General features: G+C 48.5%; 1 long non-coding RNA gene across 2 annotated transcripts; it reads left to right on the forward strand.

The window, feature by feature from the left end:
• LOC116080040 lies at nt 1–23,161 on the forward strand. 2 transcript variants are annotated; one of them, XR_004114293.1, is made up of 6 exons: nt 1–918; nt 4,801–5,374; nt 17,140–17,264; nt 20,146–20,240; nt 21,737–21,766; nt 22,352–23,161. It is a non-coding gene; the product is annotated as an uncharacterized LOC116080040 (long non-coding RNA). The 2 variants fall into 2 exon arrangements; XR_004114294.1 differs by lacking the exon at nt 21,737–21,766.
• Nucleotides 23,162–23,683: the final 522 nt, after the last annotated feature.

Genomic DNA, 23,683 nt, shown 5'->3' on the forward strand with positions numbered 1-23,683 from the left:
CTGGGCTGGGAAGCTGGGGAGGCAGGAAGCCTCCCTTCCCCTTTTCTGTTACAGCTCCCCTCCCTCCGGCCTCTCTGCCTCCCGCCAGCTGGGGTGGAGCAGTGTCCAGCACAAAGGCGGGAGGTATAATGGGGACATTTCAGACACTGCCACTGGTAAGACTGGAAAACTTGTCGAGACAGAGGGCTTCTTGGAGTCCCTTACATCACCCTACCCTGGTCTCAAGGAAGAGGGAAAGCCTTTGACACACTGGGCTGTTTTGACTCCTACCTCCACTCCACCACTGCCTGCCTGAACAGCGTGGGGACATGAGGACATCCTCTGGGCACTGAGGAAGGAAAACTGAAAGACACTGGGGACCAACAGAGAACACCAAAGCCTGTGAAGAGGAAGCACCGGCTGCTGCTATGACCCGCTGACATATCCTTTGGACAGGCCTGCTTCAGCATCTCCAGGCCAATGCAGCTGCTTACTCGAATGCTTCCGCCACACTTCCTGTGTCCAGCATGTGAGGACACTATTGAGACAGAGGCTGCCAGCACCAGTAGACAGATGCTCTGGCCACGGCTGCTCAGATATGATTGGTGTCAGCAGCAGAAGGAAGGAGGCCTTGCTGACGCAGCAGCCCGATCCTGAGAGCGGTGGCCATCATACTGTCCAGTGTAATGACACCATGCCTTCCTTCTACTCCCTTCTTGGAAAGCCTGGGCTATCTGGGTTCCAGGAGGGGTCAGGGTATATTTAAACAGGGTGGCTTTGGAGTTTGGGAAAGCCCCCCCCACCACTGGCACAGGTGAAGAGCAGGAGAAGAGGAGACTCTGAGGGCAGCTTAGCACTGTGTAATGAAGTTTGAGCTGTGACAGGAGCCAGTCACTTCTGGGAATTAACATCAAGGAAATAATAGTGAATTCATACAAGGTATGTGCACTGGGACACCCCATCTCCACCTCCTGTGGGGGGCCATACAAGGTATGTGCACCGGGATACCCTACCTCCGCCTCCTGTAGGGCCGGTACTGCTCTGTGAGAGACTGGAACAGTCGCACAATGGAGAACTTGTATGCTGTTCATACAGTGTGGAATTATCAATAAAGCTGCCAAGAACATTCTGGCACATGTCCTTTAGTTGACATAAGCTGTCTTTCTCTTGGGTATAGATGGAATTGCTGGGTTCAAAGGAGTGTATGTTCATTTTGAGTCAATGCTGCGAAGTGATGCTTGCTCCATCACACACACCCACACCCAGATAATGAGGGCTCCAGCTGCTACATCTTTGCCAACACTTAGTAATGTCAACCTGTTTCATTTCGGCTCTTCTGGTGACTGCAGTTTTAATCCGCAATTCTAAATATTCACCAACAAGAAAATGACTAGACAACTGATATCTCTTTATAAGATGGAAACTTGCACAGCAATAAGAAAAGAATGTGCTACCAGTTTGCATGTCAACTCAGGTAAACCTTTAAAAAACAAAGATGGAAACTAGACATAGAATATGTGTAGGATTCAATTTATATAAAATTCTAAACCAGGGAGAGGCAATCTAAGATCAGAGCAGTTGCCTATGGGGATGGAGAGGTATTGGTAGAGAGGCGAAGGAGGGACCTTGCCAGAGTGTGGAGTGGGTAGGGGGTAGTAAAGAAATGTATGGAACTTAGTAGCGTTGCTGTATGTGACCTGGCTTCTGGAAATTTACCACTCACTATCAAAGACATTTTTTGCATGATCTTGGTTAATGTATATAGGTGGATAAGATTAGCATGCAAACCAAACATTAACTGGAAATAAATCCCAAAGAAGTGAATTTTACAGTGCTACATATAATCTTAGCATTTATTAAAGAGCAAAGCAGAGATGATGGGCGCACTTGTTTATTTCCCCAGGAAGAGTGTGGCTGTGGATGAATGTTTGATACTGCAGGACTCTGATGGTGTGTACTCCCTCAGCTCAGGGAGTGGCACTATTTGGAGGTGTGGCCTTTTTAGAATAGGTGTGTCACTGTGGGGGTGGGCTTTAAGACCCTCATCCTAGCTGCCTAGAAGCCAGTATTCTGCTAGCAGCCTTCAGATGAAGATGTAGAACTCTCAGCTCCTCCTGCCTGGATGCTGCCATGCTCTCACCTTGATGATAATGGACTGAACCTCTGAACCTGTAAGCCAGCCCCAACTAAATGTTGGCCTTATTAGAGTTGCCTTGGTCATGGTGTCTGTTCACAGCAGTAAAACCCTAAGACAGAATCTGGTACCAGGAATGGGGTATTGCTGTGCTTGGCCTGACTGTGCTTTTGTCTGGAAGAATGTGGATTTGGGGACTTTGGATTTGGAAAGTGGTGGAGTGTTTTAAATGGGGCTTAATGGGACATCCTAGTAGGGCTGTGGTAGACTCTGTTGCTGTGAGTGACAAAGGAAGTCTCAGAAATGCCCAGCATAGACTTTGTTCTCTGGTTAAGTCTCATCAACAGCATTTTGAACAAGTGTAGCAAGCTGAGAAAGGAAAAACATAAAATAATATATAGTTTAAATATTAAAGGGGCACCAGAAAATAGAATGGAGCTGAATCCTATGTTTTAGGAGAGAGCAGATTAAGGGACTAGGACTTTGGTACAAGATCCTACCCAGCTAAATTTAGATCCAGGCATGGCGATACACACCTTTAACCTTGGAGATAAAGCCGAACAGATCTCTGAGTTCAAGGTCAGTATGGGACAGAGTGAAGTTCTAGGTGAAAGAAAAGCTTAAGTCTAGATGTGGTGGTACACACCTTTAATCTCAGCATTGATAAAGTTGAACAAGGAGGAGGGGGAAGCATGTTCCAGCCCCAGCAAGCAGCAGAACTCAACAGTTTCAGCCATTTGGCTCTGTCTTTAGAGCCAAGAATAGAAGGGACTACTGGGACAATTGATGATGGTTAGCTAGAGCTAAGAAATTAGCGGTGTTTAAGAAGAGACCAGCATCACTGAGGTGAACTCGCCTAGGAAGTGTTTTCTGAGAGCACAAAGAGGCTGTGTTCCAGAGACAGCCAAGGTTGTCCCTTGTGCTGCAGCAGGACTTGGTAATGTGTAAGAGTCACCCAGGTGGTACTGGTTTTGAAAGCATGAAGGGGTCATGAAGAGCAGCTGAGGCTTGGCCCTGTGAGAGGCCATGGAAGGCCATTGGTGATGGTGCAGCCCCAGTTGTAGATGACAGCCCAGGACTGAAGGGGTCATGCAAAGGAGTTGGGGCTTGGCACCAAGAAGAGAACCTGTGAGAGGCTATTGGTGAAGCCAAGTTGTAATGGAAGACCCCAGTGTATTGGAGATGCCAGTACCATGGGCTGGTCATCAAGAACAGCAGCGACAGTGGAGCGGATCAACCTGAGCTTAGAGTGCTACAGAAGGGAGAGTTGGAGAAGTGACACCAGCCCTTTGGAAGAGCCTAGAAGATCATGTGTGGATCCCAGATATTGGAACAAAAAGCTGTAATGTTGAAGTTGCCTTGGAGGCCCCAAGATGTTCAAGATGCCAGAGCCATGAGATATCTGCTCAGGAAAGCTGCTAACAGGGAGTGGAACCAGCCCAGGAGAAAGAAGTTTGTTGCAGTCAACAAAGATGAAGAAGGCATTGGAGATCTGAAGACTGTTTTAACATTAGCCATGGAGATGCAAAGTTTGGAGTTTGCCCAGCTTGTTTCCTGTCTTGCTTTGGCAACTAAAGTTAAGTGACTGAATGAATGTAAGAAGAGACTTGGAACTTTGGATTTTTAACATTGTTGAGATTGCTATAGACTATGGGGACTTTTGAAGTTGGACTAAATGTATTTTGCATTGTGCTATGTTTAGATATGGCCCCCATAGACTCATATGTTTGAACAAGCCTATGGGTGGCAGGGAGTGGAATGTTATGGTTTCTATATGCTCAGCCCAGGGTGTGGCACTATTAGAAGGCATGGCCCTATTGGAGTAGGTGTGTCACTCTGGGTGTGGGCTTTAAGACCCTCATCCTAGCTGCCTGGAAGCCAGTATTCTGCTAGCAGCCTTCAGATGAAGATATAGAACTCTCAGCTTCTCCTGCACCATACCTCAATGCTGCCATGCTCTCACCTTGATGATAATGGACTGAACCTCTGAACCTGTAAGCCAGCCCCAATTAAATGTTGGTCTTATAAGAGTTGCCTTGGTCATGGTGTCTGTTCACAGCAGTAAAACACTAAGACAAGGACATAGAGCATCTTTGATGTTTCACAGAGTTAACTAATGTTTCGATTTTATAATTGTCAATGTTAAGAAGACAGCATCACATAATTTCATACCATAAAAAGATAGAAGTATGTTTAGGGCCATTTTGGAAATTCTGGCCTAAATCCCCAAACTAAAATTCATTGAACATTAAAAAATATATATGATTTATGTCATTCAAGCCAAACGTCAAGTTTTTTGTTTCGTTTTGTTTGTTTGTTTGTTTGTTTTTTGAGACAGGATTTTTCTGTATAGCCCTGGCTGTCCTGGACTCACTCTGTAGACCAGGCTGGCCTCAAACTCAGAAATCCTTGTGCCCTGACATCTCCCCTCCTCCCAGTCTCTCACCTCCTTTCACTCTGTGGTAATTAGTATGATTAGTGGTGATTATCAGTGTCAGGATCTAGAAGCACCTAGGAGACATCAAACCTCTGCTCATGCCTGCAAAGCAATTCTAGACCAGGTTAATGGATGTGGGAAGACCCACACGAAATGTAGGCAGCAGTATTCCATGGACAGGAGTGAAAGGTGGATAAAGAAAAACATGAGTTGAACACCAGCACCACCTCTCTCTGCTTCCTGTCTACAGATGCAATGTGACAGCTGCCTCACGCTCCTGCTGCCGAGTCTCCTCCGCCACGATGGGCTGTGTGTTCAAACTACCAGTTACGTTGGGACAGCAACGAGAGAAGAACCCAGCACACTCCCTGCCCACCCTCTCTCATCTATGAGGTCCTCCACATAAGTCTCCCTCACCCCCAGTTCTTCATGTGCACAGTTAAGGCTGGAAGGAGCCTGGCACCACCCTGTTGCACAGAGACCAGGAAGCCTCAAAATCATGCTGGGAATGGTTTGACTGAGCTGTGGACTCTTGGTTCTGGGTCCTGCACAGGTTGTTGACAATTCTCTTTTAGAGTTTCACATGTGTTCAATACTCGGGCAGAGAGCTACCTCCCCACCCTAAATCATTTCCTAAAGACTGAAGATGAGGGCAGTTCCAGGCTTGCCCTTCTGAATTTAGCAGTGATGAGATTAGAACACGAAGACCTTCCTTTGAATGAAGGCTGAGCTGGCCCTGTCTAGCCCTGCATTGCTGTGTCTTCCTCCTTGATCATCTGGAAGAATCCAGTGGCAGCTTTGACCATGAGATGTGGCAGAGGCGGGTGGGTAGGCACCACAGTATAGGATGTGACTGAGTGGAATCTGTGTGACAAGAATGATCACACATGGCACACTGTCTGTCTGTCTGTCTACAAGCCAGCTTCTGTCTGGGTGTAAGGTGACTCAGATGCTGAGCCTCACAGCTCCTCTGCACACCATCTCCTCTACTGCCCTGCAGTTCTCAGGGAAGCTGTGTCCGTCCCACCCATTGAAAAGAATGTCCCTGGCAGCCCTGATGCCCACCCCAGGCTGCAAGCAGTGTGCCCAGCTGGCTCCAGGGCGGCCTCCCAGAAAAAGTCTCCCCCTAGCGCCCCTTTAGTGCCGCCTACAGCAGCTGCTGTCACAGGCTGAGCATGCTGGAAGCAGAGTGCTGTCACCTGCATGTGCCTTAGTCACCAGGATTGTCTTCAGCATCCTCATCCTGCTGGTATGCTTCTCAGTCAGCAGACAGACATCCCCAGAGCAGATAGGAGGCCCTGGGGCGCTGGCTCTTCCTAGAAAAGGGAGCCGGTTCTTCAAAGCAACCTCATGAAGGTGATAAGGAGCAAGACACAATTTGCCTTTGTGAACAGCAGCAAGCAGGATCTGATTGTGAACAAAACATAGAAACACAGTGTGGGGCTTAGATGGAGGTGCATTGTGCTTTAGAGGCAAGGAGTCACGGTGATGCCTGCGGTAGGAAGCAGAGGAGGAGATAGAGAGGATGCTCTGGGGAGAGGCACAGCAGGAGTCCAGACCTGGTCTAAGATTCCCTTCTGGTTTAGTTGTGGGATTAAATGTGATAACCAGCTAAAGGGCAGGAAGGCTCAGAATAGGGACTGAAACCTGCTTGTGAGGTATCAAGAGTAGGGAGAGGCACTTGGTTAGATTAGTAGGACTGGGAAAGCTTTGGAGGAGGGGGAGTAACGGGGGAGGGTAAAGATGAGCACCTCAGAAGGGAATGTATGAGCTGTGGAAGGGTACCCAATCCCACCTTGATCCTGAAGGCCAGAGGCCTGAGATTGAGGGTTTGAGGGCTGTGCATGGAGTGAGTAGAAACCCCTCAGTTTGTCCTGGTGAAGATGGCCAAGGTGACACTAAGAGGTTCCTATATCTGGGGAATTTCAGGCCTGCTTGGCCTCTCTGTCTCCATTTCTTGTTCTCACAGGAAGTGCCTGTCCTCAAAGAGGCCATATCTATGGAGTTGAAGGTGGGCAGGAGCCTCCGAAAATCTCCTCACTTTGGCTGAGCAGTGTGGAGCCACAGTGTCTTTCCCCATAGATGAGGACATGGGGCTCACTGGGGTTACAGTTCCCACCTCTCTTGTCAGCTTCAAGTAGCTGGGAAGGGTAGGAGCTCCGTGGAGGACTACGAAGCCAAAACCAAGCTTGGTGAGACAGATGGTGTGATCAATTAGTGATGCGTGCTACGGCCTTTTCTCTACCAACGTCATTACCCCTCTGTGATATCCTGTGCCCCAACAGTGGGCAGAGGACCAACGTTCTGTGAGAAATGATTCTTCCATTACTGTGACAAATCTTGTGTGTCAAGGGCCAAACATCTCATGGAAGGCAGGTGTCTCCAGGCATCTGACACCTGGCCTCAAACAAAGGCATGAGCAAGAGAAAGAGGAAGGGTAGGCACCCCCAAATCTATTTGTTTTTCTGGAATTTTGAGAAAGTTGTACCCAGCTGCATTTATTTATAGATAGTAAGGAGGAAAGTTAGTTGTTTTGGTTCAGAAACAGAAAAAAAAAAATGCCAGTAGAGAACAGAGGGGAATTGATGAGTTGTATCATGGGGTCATAAGTACCCCAGGCTAGCCTCATGCTTGCTTTGTAGCTGAGGATAGCCTTGAACTTTTCAAAAATTTTAAGAATTATTCATTTTATCTTAAGTATGTGGATGTTTTACCTACATGTATGTCTCTGCAGTACATGTGCACCTGGTGCCCTTGAAGGCCAGAAGAGGGCATCAGACTCCAAGTAACCAGAGTTACAGATGTTGTGAGCCTCTGTGTAGGTACTGGGAATCAAACCCGGGTCCTCTGATAGAGCAGCAAGTGTTCTTAATTACTGAATCAAACTCTCCAGCCTCCTCCCCCTGACCCCCCAGCCTTTTCCTTAGCTAGGATCTCACTATGGGCCTCCCTAGTTGGCCTAGAACTCACTATGGAGACCTGGCCACTTCAGACAAAGATTTGTCTATTTTTGCCTCCTGAGTTCCGAGATTTAAGGGTACATCATAACTGGCTGGCTTTGAACTTCTGATTCTCTTGCTTCTGAGTTCTGGGATCATAACTAGTTCAGAGCTACAAACCTTGAGAAGAATTTAAATCAGAAAACTAGAGGAGTATGTTTGCAAAATATGTGGGAATTTTGTTAATTTTAAAAATTATTGATGTGTATGAGTGGGTTTACTTGCATGTTGATGTGTGCATCACATGCATGCCCACTGCCCTCAAAGGCCAGAAGAACACTGGATTTCCTGGAACTGGAGTTATAAATGGTTGTGAGTCTCCATGTAGGGTTTTGGAATTGAATCTTGGTCCTCTGAAGGAACAGCCAGTGCTCTTAACCACTGAGCCAACCAGCCCCTTGACTTCTGTCTGTATTTATTAATACAGTCCTTATAATGCATGCCAATGTCCAAAGTGAATGTTCACATAGAATAAGGATGGTATGAGTGGTGTATATATGGCATATAGCAGGTATGTTTGTAGAACATGGACATATGTATACACGTATATATATGCATTTAGCATGCATGTATGAAGTATGCATAACTGTAGGAAGCATGTAAAAAAGGTCTTATGGAGGCTAGAAATGTATATCACCTGGTAGGGTGCTTGCTTAACATACAAGAGCCCCAAGAGTCAATGCTCAGTCTGATAAACCAGGCATGATGTCACATACCTGTAATCCCAGCAGTCAGAAGGCATGAGGAGCAGAAGGTTAAGATCATTCTTGGCTACATTCAAGGCCAGCCTGGAGTGTATGAACCAGGCCCGGCCCAGCCCAGCCCAGCCCAGCCCAGCCCAAACCATAGTACAGAGTCATTGTGTACATTCCGGTATGTGCACATGACTTAAGTAAGATATGTGTATTCCGAAGAACATCTGGCAGTTTGTTTCTGTGACCAACTAATTTTGAACAGGGCCTGGTGATGGCTCAAAGTAACCTTGTTATTTGAGACAGCTCCTAGTAGGGACATAGCAGGAAAATTAAAGCAAAGAGCCCTGTCAATTTCTCGGGTTTCCTCTTCCTGATGGAAACCGGGAATTTCTAGTCTGATTTACACACCCTGGGAAACACAGATAAGCAGAAAGACCAGTGTCTGGCAGAAGCCGATGGCCAGCTCACAAAGCTGGATTTGAAAGCATGGGAGTTTGCAGTTTCCGAGAAAAATTGCTCATCAAACTTTCCAGGCCTTTCTGCCTTTCAGCCAAGATGGCAAAGTGGTCCCAATGGCCATCCAGTGGAAAGCTGAGCAATTGCCATGATAGATTTGGGAACTCTGTGGAAGCTAGGGGGAAGGCTGAAGTAAGGGATACTTAGCTGACAGGCAGCAAAGCTCCTAGCGGTGATTGCTCCAGCACCCTGGAGTCCTAGACATGAGACTGGGAGAAAAGGAGGCAAAGTAAGCTCTGCTAACTGCCTTTAGGAAAGACGTCCAGGGGGTTTTACTTGGGCCACATTCTGAATTGTCAGGAGGCATTGACCTCTGCCTAGCTGCTGTGGGGCAAGTCCAGGGCCAACAGTGGTGGATGCTTTTTCAGAGTTTAAGGGACTGTCCCCAGGGGCAAGGTTGTTCCTGGCTTAGAGCCTAGTACCTAGTAGGTGTCCTGTAAATAGCTGTTGAATGAATGAGAGGCCCAGCGGGGGCCTTCCAAAGGAAACAAACTGGTTTCCACCAGCTTCGGATGCAGGGCTTCCAGGGCAAGGCTGGGGGTGGACACCCACCCTGTCTAACTGCCCATTTCCTCCTCCCCCTTTCCGGCCCCTCACTCCAGAACCTCAGCTGTTCCCACGGCCTCCTTTGCTCACAGCTTCAGCAGCTATTGTTCAGCTGTTATCTAGGCCCAGGCACGAGACAGCCTAGACCCTGCACTGGAATAGAGGGAGGGGAAGGCAAGGGCAGATAGAAAGGGAAGGGAAGCTTGGAGGACAGACCAGAGAAAAGAACCAAATCCCTGATGCTTCTGAGTTGCACAGCCTCACATGAATAACCAAGGTTTAGCGAGGGCTAGGGCTGGTTCCCAGGGGCTACCCAAGGGTGTTAGAAGAATTAGAATTCTCACAATAGAAATAGTATTACCTACTGTCCGTGGTAGACAACTGGGAGAATATTTGAAAATGTTTAGAGCAGTGTTTTTCCTCAATGTTTCCTTCCGCTGCATAGCTTTGCTTTCATCTCCTTTAGCTAGGTTGTTGAGGTGCACATAGATGACATTGTTGCTATTCTGTCTAAGCTCCACCCCCACAGTTGCCTGGCAGCAGCCAGGTATGCTCCGCCCCACAGTTACCTGGCAACAGCCAGGTAGGCCTGGCCCACTTAAGAGGGGCTGCTTGGCCCCTCCTCTCTCTTGCCTCTCTTGCCTCTTGCCCCCTCTCTCCACGTGGTCATGGCGGGCCTCCACTTCTCTACTCTCTCCTTCTTTCTGCCTTTCTTTACCTCTACTACTCTCTTAACTCCCCTCCCCATGCCCTGAATAAACTCTGTTCTATACTATATTGTCATCATCGTGTGGCTGGTCTCTCAGGAGGAAGAGATGCCACGACATGGACCCGCCCAGGCACCCTCTGCCCCCACACCCTGCCAGAACATACCTTAATAGCTTACTCTTTTTACGATCACAGCAAACATGAACACTGGGTTACTGCAGGAGACCTAGTGAGCTGTGGGGGAGCTAGAAGCAGCCCATGGATCTGGGAATATGACCCTTTAGCATTTGTTACCTTAAGAAATGGACTTAAGAGTTCTTGGAACTTGAATTTCAAAAGCCAGACTGTAGCATTTTCAAAACAACAAGTGTTAATTGGAGATGTCCACACAGTGGGTGATACAGAGTTGGAAAAGGGAATTTACATAAATGCTGTGCAAGAAGTTAAAAACATAGAAGATAGGAAAATACTGGAAGTAAAACTAGGAGATGCAGCCAGTTCTGAGCAGAGTTCCAGCCTGGAAAGCCCTGTTATCTGCAGAGCAGAGCCATCAAACATTTCTTTTTCTTTATTTTTTAAGGTCTACTTTATTTTTTATGTCTGTGTACAACCATGTGCACCTGTGTGAGTGAGTCTGCACTGTGTGTGTAGTGCCCACAGAGGCCAGAAGAGGGCACCAGATCCTGTGGAACTGGAGTTACAGGCATTTGTGAACTAGGATCTGAATGCCAGTCCTCTGCACAGAGCAGCAAGTATTCTTAACTGCTGAGCCATCTCTCTAGCCCAGGGGGGAAAAAATCAACTCCAAGAGGTAAAGGAAACAAAGTTCATACAGAAGAACTAGCTGGGGCCTGGGCCATATCTTGCTGCCATTCCAGGTGGCACAGAGGTAGCTCCACTCCCTCTGCTCCCTAGTTGACGGTCTTCAGATCTTCTGCAGCTCAGACACAAGACTTTTCTGCCCTGAGGCACAGGCAGCTTTCCTTGGTGATTCTGTGCTGGCCATGATTGCCACCTCCTGATTCTGGAAGATTCCTGTGGTTAGGGACTATTCTCTTAACCTTAAGGTGCTGGGGAGGGACAGCCAAATATCTGGTCAGAGAACTAATTTCAGGGGCACATCAGTGTGCAGACCACAGCAGACCTCAAATTTTGTTTTAGTATCAAAGTCCTTTCATCAAGTAGCAATGCATTGTTGGAAACTCAAGGCAGACTCCCTTAGAGAAAAGGATCTGCAGACTGAATTGGGGTGCATGTGTGTAGAATGCACACGGAGTCCAGACAATTCCTTCTTCCTTTTTCCTTCAGCTTCCTTTGGGGTGCCTTGGACAGGAACGAAAACCTACCTGTGAGAAACTTGACTGTAATGTTTTCCAAAACAAACGGGATATTTTTATAACTATGTGTCGTGTGACAAAGGGGTTCTGTGGTCAAATAAGTTTGAGAAATAACAAAACATCTAAACTGAGCTAGGTCTCTTCAGGGGTTCTTGGAGATGGGATTGTGTGCCCTGAGAATCCTCGAGAGGGGACTGACGTATCAGGGTGGAAAACCGCTCGTCAAAGCAACAGCCATGCCTGGGGGGGAGTACTGAGCAGAGAGTGGTTATGGATAGCACTTTATTAGAGAATAAGAATCGTATGCTTTCTGTGGTGGTTGGTATATGCCTGCCCAGGGAGTGGCACTATTTGGAGGTGTGACCTTGTTGAAATAGGTGTGGCCTTGTTGGAGGAAGTATGTCACTGTGGGCATAGCTGCCCTTGCCCTAGCTGTCTGGAAGCCAGTCTTCTCCTGTTTGCTTTTGGAACAAGATATAAAACTCTCAGCTCCTCCAGCACCATGTCTGCCTGGATGCTGCCATGCTTCCCACCATGATGATAATGGACTGAACCTCTGAACCTGTAAGCCAGCCCCAATTAAATGCTGTCCTTTATAAGAGTTGGTCATGGTGTCTGTTCACAGCAATGGAAACTCTAACTAAGATACTTTCCTATGTGACTGGATCTAACAGAAGGCTAGTTACCTAAACAGATGGTCACAGCCACCAAAACAGGGCCCTGGTTAAATATATGTAACTTTCAGTCTTCCTTGATGCCAGAGTGCAGAAGGCCCATGGAGAATGCAGTCATTACCAGGCCTTTCCCGATTTCTGTTGTGCCTTCAGGGATGTGGCCTGGCCCAGCATGGGATGGTGAGCCCAGTTCTATGGGTAAGACCTTCTTGACATGGTTCAGGGCTGAACCAGTCTCTGGCCCAGTCAGGAGGTCCTTGATCTCACAATTTACTCTTCTGAATGGTGGGATAGATTTCTGGAAAACAAGTAGACCAGGAACAATGAGGCAGGATGTCCCCACCCTGATTTCCAGGGCCAGCCTAGCTGGTCTTGTCCTCACCTACCCCAACACACTGCAAAGTGGCCCTCAGCCCCAGGTACAGAACAGAGCCTCATGCTCTCCTGGCCACCTCTAGAGGCCAAGCTCCGGGTGGGCCTGTCTGGGTTGTTCTTGCTCTATTCTTTCATCCTTATCTTATAAGCCGAACTAAAGTACAGTGGAAGGACTCTGCCAGGAGCTGCCTTGTCTTGGTACCCAAAGGGGAAGCTCATTCAGAGCTGGGTGGAGCTGGGCGATACAACAGGTAACCTAGGAACATCCATGGTGGGGTTGTGGCAGGCCTTACTCCAGCTGGACACAAGGAGGGACTTAGTAAGAGACTGTCTGTCAAGCAGCTTCCTGGCGTCCTAGCCGAGAACACACCGGAACCTCGCTTTCATGGTATGTCTGCCCACTGCCACCATTTTCCTCTCCATCTTCCTTTTGGCTTGTTTGAGGTGTTGTGTCTTTGCCTGACTTTGACCTGGTCAAGATACTGGAGAACTACCATTCCCAAGAGCGGGAGCAAATACTGGACCCAGCCTGTGCTCAGCACCCTGGCCTGGGGCAGAATGGCTTCTGGACACTGCCCATCCTCGAGTGAGCCCCTCATTCTGTGACTGTAGCATTTCCTAAGGGGGGGAAGTGGGCCAAGCATTTCCATAGTTTAAAGACTATTTATCTGTGTCCTAGGCTTGGCTTTCCTCACAAAACGAATGGGGTTTTTGAGGAAGGGATTCAAGGAACCCTGAGGCCCGGGGGAGGCAGGAAGGACCTGGAAATCTTTCTTCATTGGGCTTGAAGTGCTCCAAGGAAGTGACTTATTCTCTGTGCAGCCCGGGGACTCTCAGAGGCTATGTGCTTGCCTCTGTCTGGGCTCCTAGCAGGCAGAGTACTGTACCTGCTGACTGAGTGTGGTGAGGCAGGACTGTGTTCTGCCTCCCAGGCCTAAATTATACCATCTGAGGATGCTGGCAGGACCATGTTCCCCCTGTGCTTAACTAGACGAATCAGGTCCTTGGCTACCCCAGTACCATCCTGTGCTCCTAACTCCCCCCGGGATCTTTTGGGCCTTTGCCTTCAAGCCTTGCTGTGGCTTCTGAATGTTGAAGGAACCCTGGCCTTACCAGCCCATCCCTTGCCCAGAAGCCCTTTCACCTCCTTACCCCTCCTTCCCTGCCCCTACACACACTAGTTTGTATTTCCCAGCCTTGATCACACTGCCTTGGAGCCTGGATCACCCTTCCTGCTTCTTCACCTATCAGGTTCCACTATCTTCCCTTGCTCTGGACCAGTCATTTGCTTCCCCAAAGCATCCTGGGATGCCCCACCCCAGCAGTACTCTGCGCCCTGTTCCTTTCAGGACTGTGTGTCTGGTACTTGAGGGAGACTAACACCTCCACATTCAGCCCCACACAAACCCACAGGCTGGGGGAGGAGGGGCAGGGCAGCAGAATGATGGATGGGCTGTGGTGGCTTCGGTCCCTTCTGGCGCTGTGGTTAGGAGATCTCCCCTCCAAGAAGCCTGATATTTTCCAGGAATTTCCTGAGAGGAGGGGCCTGCACTCTGGGAATGAGAGCCAGCTGTGGGGTTGAGGCCTAGGGTTGGGGCTAGGGACACTGGGCTTCCTGGCTGAGTCAGCCACCATCCCTAGGTAATTTATGGGCTGAGTCAGGGCTGGGAGCAGGGATGAGTGGGTAGGGTAGTATGGGGGGTTTCAGTGTGTGTGTGGGGGGGGTGGGGTGGAGGGAGGGTGCCTGCTGGAAGCAGCTCTGGCTGGGTTCAGAATAGATTCTCCCGTCTCATCCACACTCTCTTTCCAGCCTACAAAAGGAACGGCCAAGAGAGGGAGGATCCTGGCTGATGTTCACGATGGCCAAAGGAAAAGAAACCCCTGTTGGGTGCTGGGGGCCTGTGAGGCCTGAGACCCCACTGGGTAGAGGTCCTGGCTAGCATCAGGCTCATTTGTAGTAAAGAACTCAAATGGTTTCCACACCCGGGCAGTACATGCTTTTGGCTTGGCTGGTCCCTGTCCCTTCCTCAGTGGGTCTGCGTTGGGCTATGAAGTTGACCTGGGATCTGATGCTCCTACTGGGTATGCTTCTGCACTATGAACCTCCAGCCCTCACTTGGGCAGGATGGCCTGTCTCTTCCTAGCTTTGCTTTGGGATGCACCTGCGCTCTTAACTGCTGAGTCATTTCTCCAGCCCTTACTTTCCTTATTAATCGTTAGGATGAGACCAATTTTAGGCAGGAAGGCCCTTAGCTTATGGGACTCTGGCATAATTTAGCCTTGGACTGGCTTTCCTCCAGCATCTCCTAGCTCAACTCTGCCAGGCCCTTTCTACCCTAAACCCACTAAGGACACAGTGGGGTGTATCACAGTAAACCAGGTTGAGACCCAGCAGCCGAAATGGTGAGGAGGCTGGATTCTGGGAAATGGTGGGATCCGGTGGACAAAATTCACTGATTGCCTGGACTGTGAGAAAAGACCTCAGGGCTGTATTCTAAGGGTTTGGATCCCTGCAACAGAAGGGATGGGGTTGCCCTTGACTAAAGTGGAGAATTAATTTTGTTGTCTACTTACAAGATTATGGTTAAACATGTAGAAATCATTATGGCTGGAATAAGGCGGGCAGTCAGTGGGGTCACCACCCACCCCTGTCTGAGAACGTTCCCTGAGGCCCTGGAGGAAGAGGGAGGTTTACCTTCTGTCTCTGTGGCAGGAGAGGCACTGGAAAACAGAAAGGAAGGCTTGTCCTACCCTCTCAAGTGCCCTGGGCTGCAGAAGCCCCAGGAGATGGAAACAAGGCAGGGGTGTGTGAGGAGGAGGGAGTGTAGACTCTCTCTGCGAAGTTACCAGAGCCCCGTGGAGGAAGTGGTCAGGGAGCTGAGGATGGTGGCTTTGATTGTTCCAGCCACAAACCCTCACAAGCCATCAGGCCAGAGTCATATCCCTGGCAAGCAAGTGCCTGGGGCCTCTCAGGACAGAGATTGTCAGGAGGGCCCTGTGCGGCTGAGGCCTGGCCGGGAGATCTAGGGCTGTCAAAACTCTTGGAAACACTTACCTGAGGAAGTGGCCTTGTCCCTCCCCAGGTTCCCACTGGGTCACTATTTTGGGTTTGCTTAATTGTGGGGGGTTAAATGACTTTGTCCCACATCAGTGAAGAAACTGAGGCAAGAAGGCTGTCCTGTAAGAGAGCCAGGAGAGCCACCCAGTGTGAAAAGACAGTCTGTGTCTCAGGGGAGAGGCGCCAGAGAGCCATACATTTAGAGCTGTCTTGGGGCCTGAAATTTCACCTTGAGGCCACTGCCCACAAGGTGGGTGGGAAGAAGAGGCAAAGGTTAGAGGGCTATGGGCAGGTGGCCTTAGGAGGTGAGTTCTGGTTAGCTGAAGACAAGAGCCCTAGGGTCAGTGAGAGATCTCAAAGCATGTGCATTCAGCCTTAAACAAGGGGTAAAGTCAGAGAATCAGGGAGAGCCATGTGTGCTCAAGGAGAGGTCTGAGCAACCCTTGGAGATTGGCACCAAAGCCCTTGTAGATGCAGCTAGACCCCTAAGGACTGCAGTCTCAAAGCCAGTTTGGGAAACACCTCTAGGCACCCAACTCCTCAGAAGAGCAGCACCCTTTTTATAGCTTTAGTACCATGAGGAGAAAGCAACTTCCCTAAAGTTCTTTATACCCAAGAGTGGGACACAGGGTTATTCATGAAGCTGGTGCTGGAATTGAGCTGGGTATAAATATGGGGTCCCCTCTGTCTTGAATGGGGTGAGTCCTTGAGTGCTTGCACTGCATCATGTGATCTGCCTCTATCCCCACAGACTTTCAATCCAGATAATGCCCCCAGCTTAGCTTGTCTACTCAGAAAGATAGGCAATAAGTAAATGAACTGTTCAGATTTTACCTAATGGGGACTGCTTCGCAGGAGACAAATGGTCTCGTGTCCAGCTGGGAGATGCAATTTAGCCTCCAGGGGGAATATGAAGGCTGAGGGATAGGAAGGTCAAGACACAGGACAGGACAGCTCTAGGGAGAAAGAACCCGTGGAGATGTGGGGTGGGGAGCCCCTTGGACATGGTATGGAAGCTCAATGCCAAGGCCTCTAGGGTTTCTTGATCAGTTCTGGGCCTCCTCAGGGATGGAAGGGAAACCCAGTGGGGCCCATCTCTGGCAGTGGAGACAGAGGACAAGGAAAGGTTTAGCTGTGAGGTTGCTCTTCACTGTTACCTACAAATCTGCAAGACTAAGTGCAGCCTAAGTGTCCAATAGGAGGGGACTGCTTAAATAAATGATGAACCATCCAGCAACAGGATATAATGAAGCTTTTAAAAAGCAATGTTGGTATAGTGACAAATCTGGAATTTTGTTTTCTTTAAAAACAACAACAACAACAACATGGAAATGTTATAAGAATGTGCTTTTGTTTTAATCCCAGGTGTGGGGATGTGGGGCTGCTTCAGACTGTCCACAGCAGGTGATAGTGATTTGTCTTGCGCTCTAGCCAAGGTGTGGTTTTGCCAGCTGCAGATAGCTTCTACAATTGTGTGATGTTTGGAATTCCGGGAACTTTTCAGAGGGCACATAAGTGCTAGAGCCCTTACAGGCAAGGTTGGTGGTAGGTGGTCATTGGAGGGGAGGGTTGTTGCAATTTGTTAGTGGTCATGCTCAAAGAAGAAACAAAAAGAAAGAACTTAAATTCAGGAATTTTTATCTCTTCCTCTCCCCTCTATCCTTCTTTCTCTCCTATCTAGTGATAAGTGTTGAAAACAAGGTTAAAGGGTAGAAAAAAGAAGAACTCACAAAGTAGCAAAGATGAACTACACATCTGGAGAGATGGCCAAAGATGAACTACACATCTGGAGAGATGGCTCATTGGGTAAAGGCATTCATTTCTCTGAAAGCTTGGTGACCCATTTGATCCTTGAACCTGTGTAAAAGTTGGAGGGGGCTGACCCCACAAAGCTGTCCTATGTATGGTATGCTCACCATGACTCTCATGTACCAGGAGTGCACATACCCACACAGGCATGCACACACATATATGCACATACACACATGCACACACACACATATATACATAGATATACACACACATGCATGCACACATACATAAAAACACACACATATACACATACACACACATGCACACACACACACCACCACCACCACCACCAATAAATGAATTCATGAATGAATAAATAAACAAGATAAAAAAAATCTAAGAAGTTCAATGAAATAAAACAAAAATTCCTCATCTGCAGCTGGAGAGATGACTCAGTGGTTAAGAATACTTGTTCTTTCAGAGGACTTGAATTTGGTTCCTAGCACCAACACTAGGTAGATCACATGTGCACATACATAAATAAAAATAAAATGAATCTTTAAAAACATACCCTATCATTATCATTCTCAGTGGAGACACCCATTATTAGCATATACCCACATATTTAAATAAAATGTGGGCAATATTATTGGTTCTAATTTTTCTTTGTAAACAGCACAGTAAGAATTGCAGGGCTAGGGACTGAAGAGAAGGCTCAAGAGTTAAGAATATGGGCTCAGCCTAGCAGTGGTGGCACATGCCTTTAATCCTGGCACTTGGGAGGCAGAGGCAGGTGGATTTCTGAGTTCGAGGCCAGCCTGGTCTACAGAGTGAGATCCAGGACAGCCAGGGCTATACAGAGAAACCCTGTCTTGAAAAACCAAAAAAAAAAAAAAAAAAAAAAAAAAAAAAAAAAAAAAAAAAAAAAAAAAAAAAAAAAAAAAGAATACAGGCTCTTTTCCCACAGGACCTAAGTTTGAGTCCCAGCACCCAGAGGGTGGCTAACAGCTGTGTGTAGTTCCAGGAGCTCTGACACTCTCTTCTGGCCTCTTCAGGTATTGCATATATGTGGTGCCCAGCATGCACACCCATATACATAAAATAAAGATAAAGGGAAAATCTGAAGAAGAAAGGGGGGGGGAGGAAAACTATTTGAGGGGTAAGAGAGGGTTCAGAAGTTAAGAACACATATTGCTCTTCCAGAAGACCCAGGGTTTAGTTGCCAGCACCCACATCAGGTAGCTCCCATGCCCTCTTCTGGTCTCCTAGACATCTGTATTTATGTGCACATACCCTACCTCCATACACATATTTACAAATATAATAAAAAGGTATTTTCAGTGTGTTAATCAGACTTGTTACTGTGATAAACACCCGAGAGACAATTTAAATGGAAGAAGCACTTATTTGGTCTCGGAGATGTTATCCATGCTGAGCTGCACTGCTGTCCACATGATCCAGTGAGATGGAACAAGATGGTGCACAGGATGCTGGGTAGGGAACACAAAAGTGGCAGACTGAAGGACTAGGGATGAGATTGCTTTCTAACAGGGAGGTAACTAGTAGTTGATACATTTGAGCAGAGGTTTGAGTGAAATGGGAATGAACCCTCTGGGATGAAGGGAACCATGACCCACTTTGTCTATCCAGGCTCCTCCTCCATAGCTTTCATGCTGTCCAATTGGAAACCATCAGTGGGTTAATTCATTCCTGACATCAAAGCCCTTGGGCTCCAACCACTTCTTAAAAGCTGATCAGCTGGCCCCAGGACCCAGATGTTTATTGAATACCCATGATGTTCCAAGCACTGAGCGAATGGCATGACAACCAGGGAGGACTATGGGTGAGGTGTTGAGGGATGAGTAGGTGACCTGGGTCTCATCAAAAAGGCCAGGAAGGCACATGGAGATCTTCCTACTGCTGGAAGTCAAGGTGTGGAGTACCAGGCCACACCAAGATGGGATCAGAGAGGAAAGAAGGACAGTGTGTTGTCTGTTCAGACATAAGGGAGCTGTGAGGGACATTGAAAATATGCTTGAGGGGTCTAGAGAGGCTCAGAAGAAGGCTGGGTGGTGAAGGACTGTAGGGACTTGGAGTCCCTAATGCGAGCTGGTTGGTGAAGTGGGGAGCCTGTTGGAGTCGGGTTCACAGGGCTCTAAGGCAGGCAGCTGAAACCAGCTTGCATGTACTTCTTTGGAGGCTATGGGTCCACATCAGTGTGGCTGCAGGGCAGGTCCTTCTGGCAGGATCTGGAAAGAAGCCATTCTTTGCTTCTCCAGGGTCTCCTGCTGAGCTGTGTCCTTTGGTCTGTGGCCCCTTCCCTGATTGGCAAAGATTGCTGCCTCTCTCATCCTACTGTTCTCTCTACTCAAGACACTGAGCCTGGGTACTCCAGGTCCCCACAGTGCAAAGCACTCTGTTGGGAGACCTGCTAGGCTTCGAATGCCTGAGCCTCCCACAGGCATCCATCCAGGGGCCGAGGTGGCAGGGATAAGGGAAAGGTGGTAGCAGAGTCCTGGAGACCCTTCTCTGGGAACACAAATGAGGGCAAGCATGGGGTTTCAGCTCAGGGAGTCCCAGACTGGCTGGGGAGGAGGGTGTAGCTTTTAGGAGTTTTCCCCTGAGTTCGTTGGGTCTCTTTGGTTTGGCATTTCCTTAAGGACCGGGAGCCAGCCTTTTCACCTTGGCACACCCAGCACCAGGTCTTCCAAGCTGCTTAAGCTGAGTCTATGTCTTTAAACCATAAGGAAGAGAAAGCCAGGCTACCAAGAATAACATTTTACTGACTTGGCATGGGTTTCGAAATCTGTGTTTTTAGCAGCTACCCAGGTGATTCTGATGAGCAGACAGTTTGAGCTAGCCCTCCCCTCCCTTCCTTTCCCCCTTTCCTCTTTCATTCCCTTTCAGCAAACTGTTTTTCAACTTTTTTTTTTAGTGAAAACCATTCCCTCCTCACGGTGGACCAGAGCCAGACCAAGGCTGAGCGGGGCCTGTCTCTCCCATGTCAACAGTCCGCAGTCCTGGGTGGAGGTCGGTGCTGTCTTTTTTGTGCCCTTCCTTTCCTCAGTCGTCCTCCTCCACTGCACTTTCCCTGTGGGGATCAAGGCCAGGTCACCAGACGCAGGGTTAGACCCACCCCCTCCATTCTCACCAAGGGCTGCCCGACCCCTTCATATCTTCACTTGCCCTCGGATTTCTCCCAAGAGCCTGTTCCAGGCTTCAAGGGGCCAGCTGTGGCCGTCCCCCACACCTCAGCTAGCAGACTTGGCTTAATTTGGGAAATGTAAGAGCCAGGAGCTTCCTTAGGCCAAATGAAGTGTCCCCATCAGGAGGGAAGGGCACAGGATTTGGCAGTAACCTGGGCTGGGTGGAGTGGGAGGGTGGCTGGATTCCCTTGGCTCTCAAAGGCCTCTCCTCTGGTGGGATCCACAACGTCAGCCAGCTGCCTCCTGGTCTGGCTTTGGGAGGTATGGAGAACCAATTTCACGGTGAGCTCCACTGGCCACCCAGCTGAGGCAGCTGCAGGAGGGGACTAGGGTGTTGTCCCCTCCCCTGTCTCTGGAACTGTCTGGAGGAATGCCAACCTCCCTATGCTAAATGGTGGCCTTACTTGCTATGACTAGTGGCCATGGGCATGTATCTTCAAGCTGGACCTCTAGTTGGAGGATACAAGCTGGCTTTGATTAAAATAAAAGCCCTGCATCATTTATTCTAGTGGCTTCCAAAGCTGTCTAAATTCCAGGGCCATTTAGGAGGTTTGTTTATTAATTATTTATAGACAGAATGTCATATATTATGTAGCTGAGGATGACCTTGAACTTCTGATCCTCCTGTCTTTACCTCCCAAGTAGATTACAGATGTGGGCTACCATGCCTGGTTTATGTGGTGCTGGGAATCGAACACAGGGCTCCTTGAATGCAAGACAGATACTTTACCAGTCTATCCATGTCCCCGCTCAGAAGGAGACCAGTCAATCCATGTCCCCGCTCAGAAGGAGATGTGTTTAAAATATATACTAATAAACAGATACTTCTGCAACAGGGTTGCTACTGCTGTGATGAAACACCTTGACCAAAAGCAAGCTGGGGAGGAAAGGGTTTATTCAGCTTATACCTTCACATCACGGTTCATCATCAAAGGAAGTCAGGACAGGAACTCAAGCAGGGCAGAAACCTGGAGACAAGAGCTGATGCAGAAGCCATGCAGGGGCACTGATTCCTGATTTGTTCCTTATGGCTTGCTCAGCCTGCTTTCTTATAGAACCGAGGACCACCACTCACAATGGGGGGGGGCCTTACCCCACTGATCACTAAAAAAAAAAAAAAAAAAAAAAAAAAATTGCCCTCCAGCTGGATCTCACAGAGGCACTTTCTCAGTTGAGGTTCCCTCCTTTCAGATAACTCTATCTTGTGTTGAGTTGATCTAAAACTAGCCAGCGCATCCCTACCTGATCAGTTAGAATCTCTCTGGGAGTCTTGAACTGAGTGGGTGTGACATTTTAATCAGATTTTTTTCCTGATTCCAGACCCTGAAAAATGAGCAATCAGCTGGAGGGGTAAGCAATGGTGTGGCAGTAATTCTTACTAATACTGTTATCCCTGTCAGGGACCCCAGGTCTCATCTTACTTAGTCTTTGAGACAAACCTGGGATGGGTGTCCAGTTATTGTCCTGATTTTCCAGAGAAGGAAATGACCACATGCACAGCTAAGAGACCAAGAGCTGGAACCCAGGCCTTTCTCGTGAAATCCCAGCGCTCTCTTAGGAATAAGGCCAGCCTGTGGCCAGATTGTGACACTGGCGCAGATATCTCCTGCCTGCAGGTGTCTGGTGCATCCTTTGTCTCAGAGGTTCCTAACTCTACCCTGCAGAGCACTAAGGGGTCCCCTAACACTCTGTGCAGCATCCCTAGGTGCTGGAGAGATAGAGTGGCACATGTCTTTAATCTCAGCACTTGGGATGCAGAGGCAGTCTTGTCTACAGAGTGGTTTCCAGGCTACCCGTAGTTACATAGTGACTACACCCTGCACCCTCTTGCAAAAGTACAGAGTTTGGATGGCTCGGTCAGCAAAGTGCTTACTGTGCAAGCTTTGGTACCTCAATTTGATTGCCGGACGTGGTGACACATGTTTGTAATTCCAGAACTAAGAAAGCAGAGAAAAGTGAATCTTGAAGCCAGTGAATCTTGAGCCACCAAGCAAAAGTATTTGCTACACGGCCTGACAACCAGAGTTTGATCCCTGCAATCCAAGAGAGAAAGCCAGATATGGTCACATACATCTATAAACCCAATGTTCTTCTATGGAGGTGAGAGCAGAGCAGGACAATGTTCTTCTATGGAGGTGAGAGCAGAGCAGGAGAATCACCCAGAGGCTTTACCCAGAAGCTTTCAGCCACAGCTATCTTGGAGTCCTTGGCAGAAACAATAGAGCCCCATCTCAAAAAGAAGAAGAAGAAAACCCACTCCTGAAAGTTGTCCTGCAATCTCCACAGGCTCACCGTGACATGTGTGTCACCATACTCACACATATACATCACACACCATGACCTCTGGCTTCTGCATGACTGAGTACACAAATGTACCCAAATACACACACACACACGCTCACATGCACACACACACAATTGTTCTGCTACCATTACCCTGGCCTGGGGCCTCCTCTAGAGATATGTGTCTGCCAAATCTAGGTGAAGGGTGGCAGCACCCAGTAGGTCCTGGAAGCACCCAGTAGGTCCTGGCACACAGAGACACTCTATAAGGTGACATCCACGTATAAGTCACAGAATCACGGACCTAAGGGTAACCTAGCTAGGTACTAGACTAAATCCTAGAGGTTAAGAAGGGGTTCCTCCTTCATGGATCTTACAGCACAGTGGAGACAAGGCGGAAGCAGGAAGAGTGGAGGAGTATCTTAGTCAGGGTTTCTATTCCTGCACAAACATCACGACCAAGAAGCAAGTTGGGGAGGAAAGGGTTTTTTTAGCTTACTTCCACATTGCTGTTGATCACCAGAGGAAGTCAAGGCTGGAACTCAAGCAGGTCAGGAAGCAGGAGCTGACGCAGAGGCCATGGAGAGATGTTCCTTACTGGCTTGCTTCCCCTGGCTTGCTCAGCCTGCTTTCTTATAGAACCCAAGACTTCCAGCCCAGGGATGGCACCACCCACAAGGAGCTTTACCCCCTTGATCACTAATTGAGAAAATGCCCCACAGCTGGATCTCATGGAGGCACTTCCCCAACTGAAGCTCCCTTCTCTGTGATAACTCCAGCCTGTGTCAAGTTGACACACAAAACCAGCCAGTCCAGGGAAGAAGGAGTGAGAAGGGAGTGGAGGAGGAAGGAGGTGGAAGAGGAAGTGGAGGAGGAGAGGAGGAAGTAGGGAGGAAGGAGTAAGAGAGGAAGGAGTGGGGAGGAGGGAGGGAGGAAGGAGTTATGGAGGAAGAAGTTATGGAGGAAGGTGTGGGGGAGGAAGGA

This window comes from Mastomys coucha, unplaced genomic scaffold (assembly GCF_008632895.1).
Source record: "Mastomys coucha isolate ucsf_1 unplaced genomic scaffold, UCSF_Mcou_1 pScaffold6, whole genome shotgun sequence".
Taxonomy (NCBI): Eukaryota; Metazoa; Chordata; class Mammalia; order Rodentia; family Muridae; genus Mastomys; species Mastomys coucha.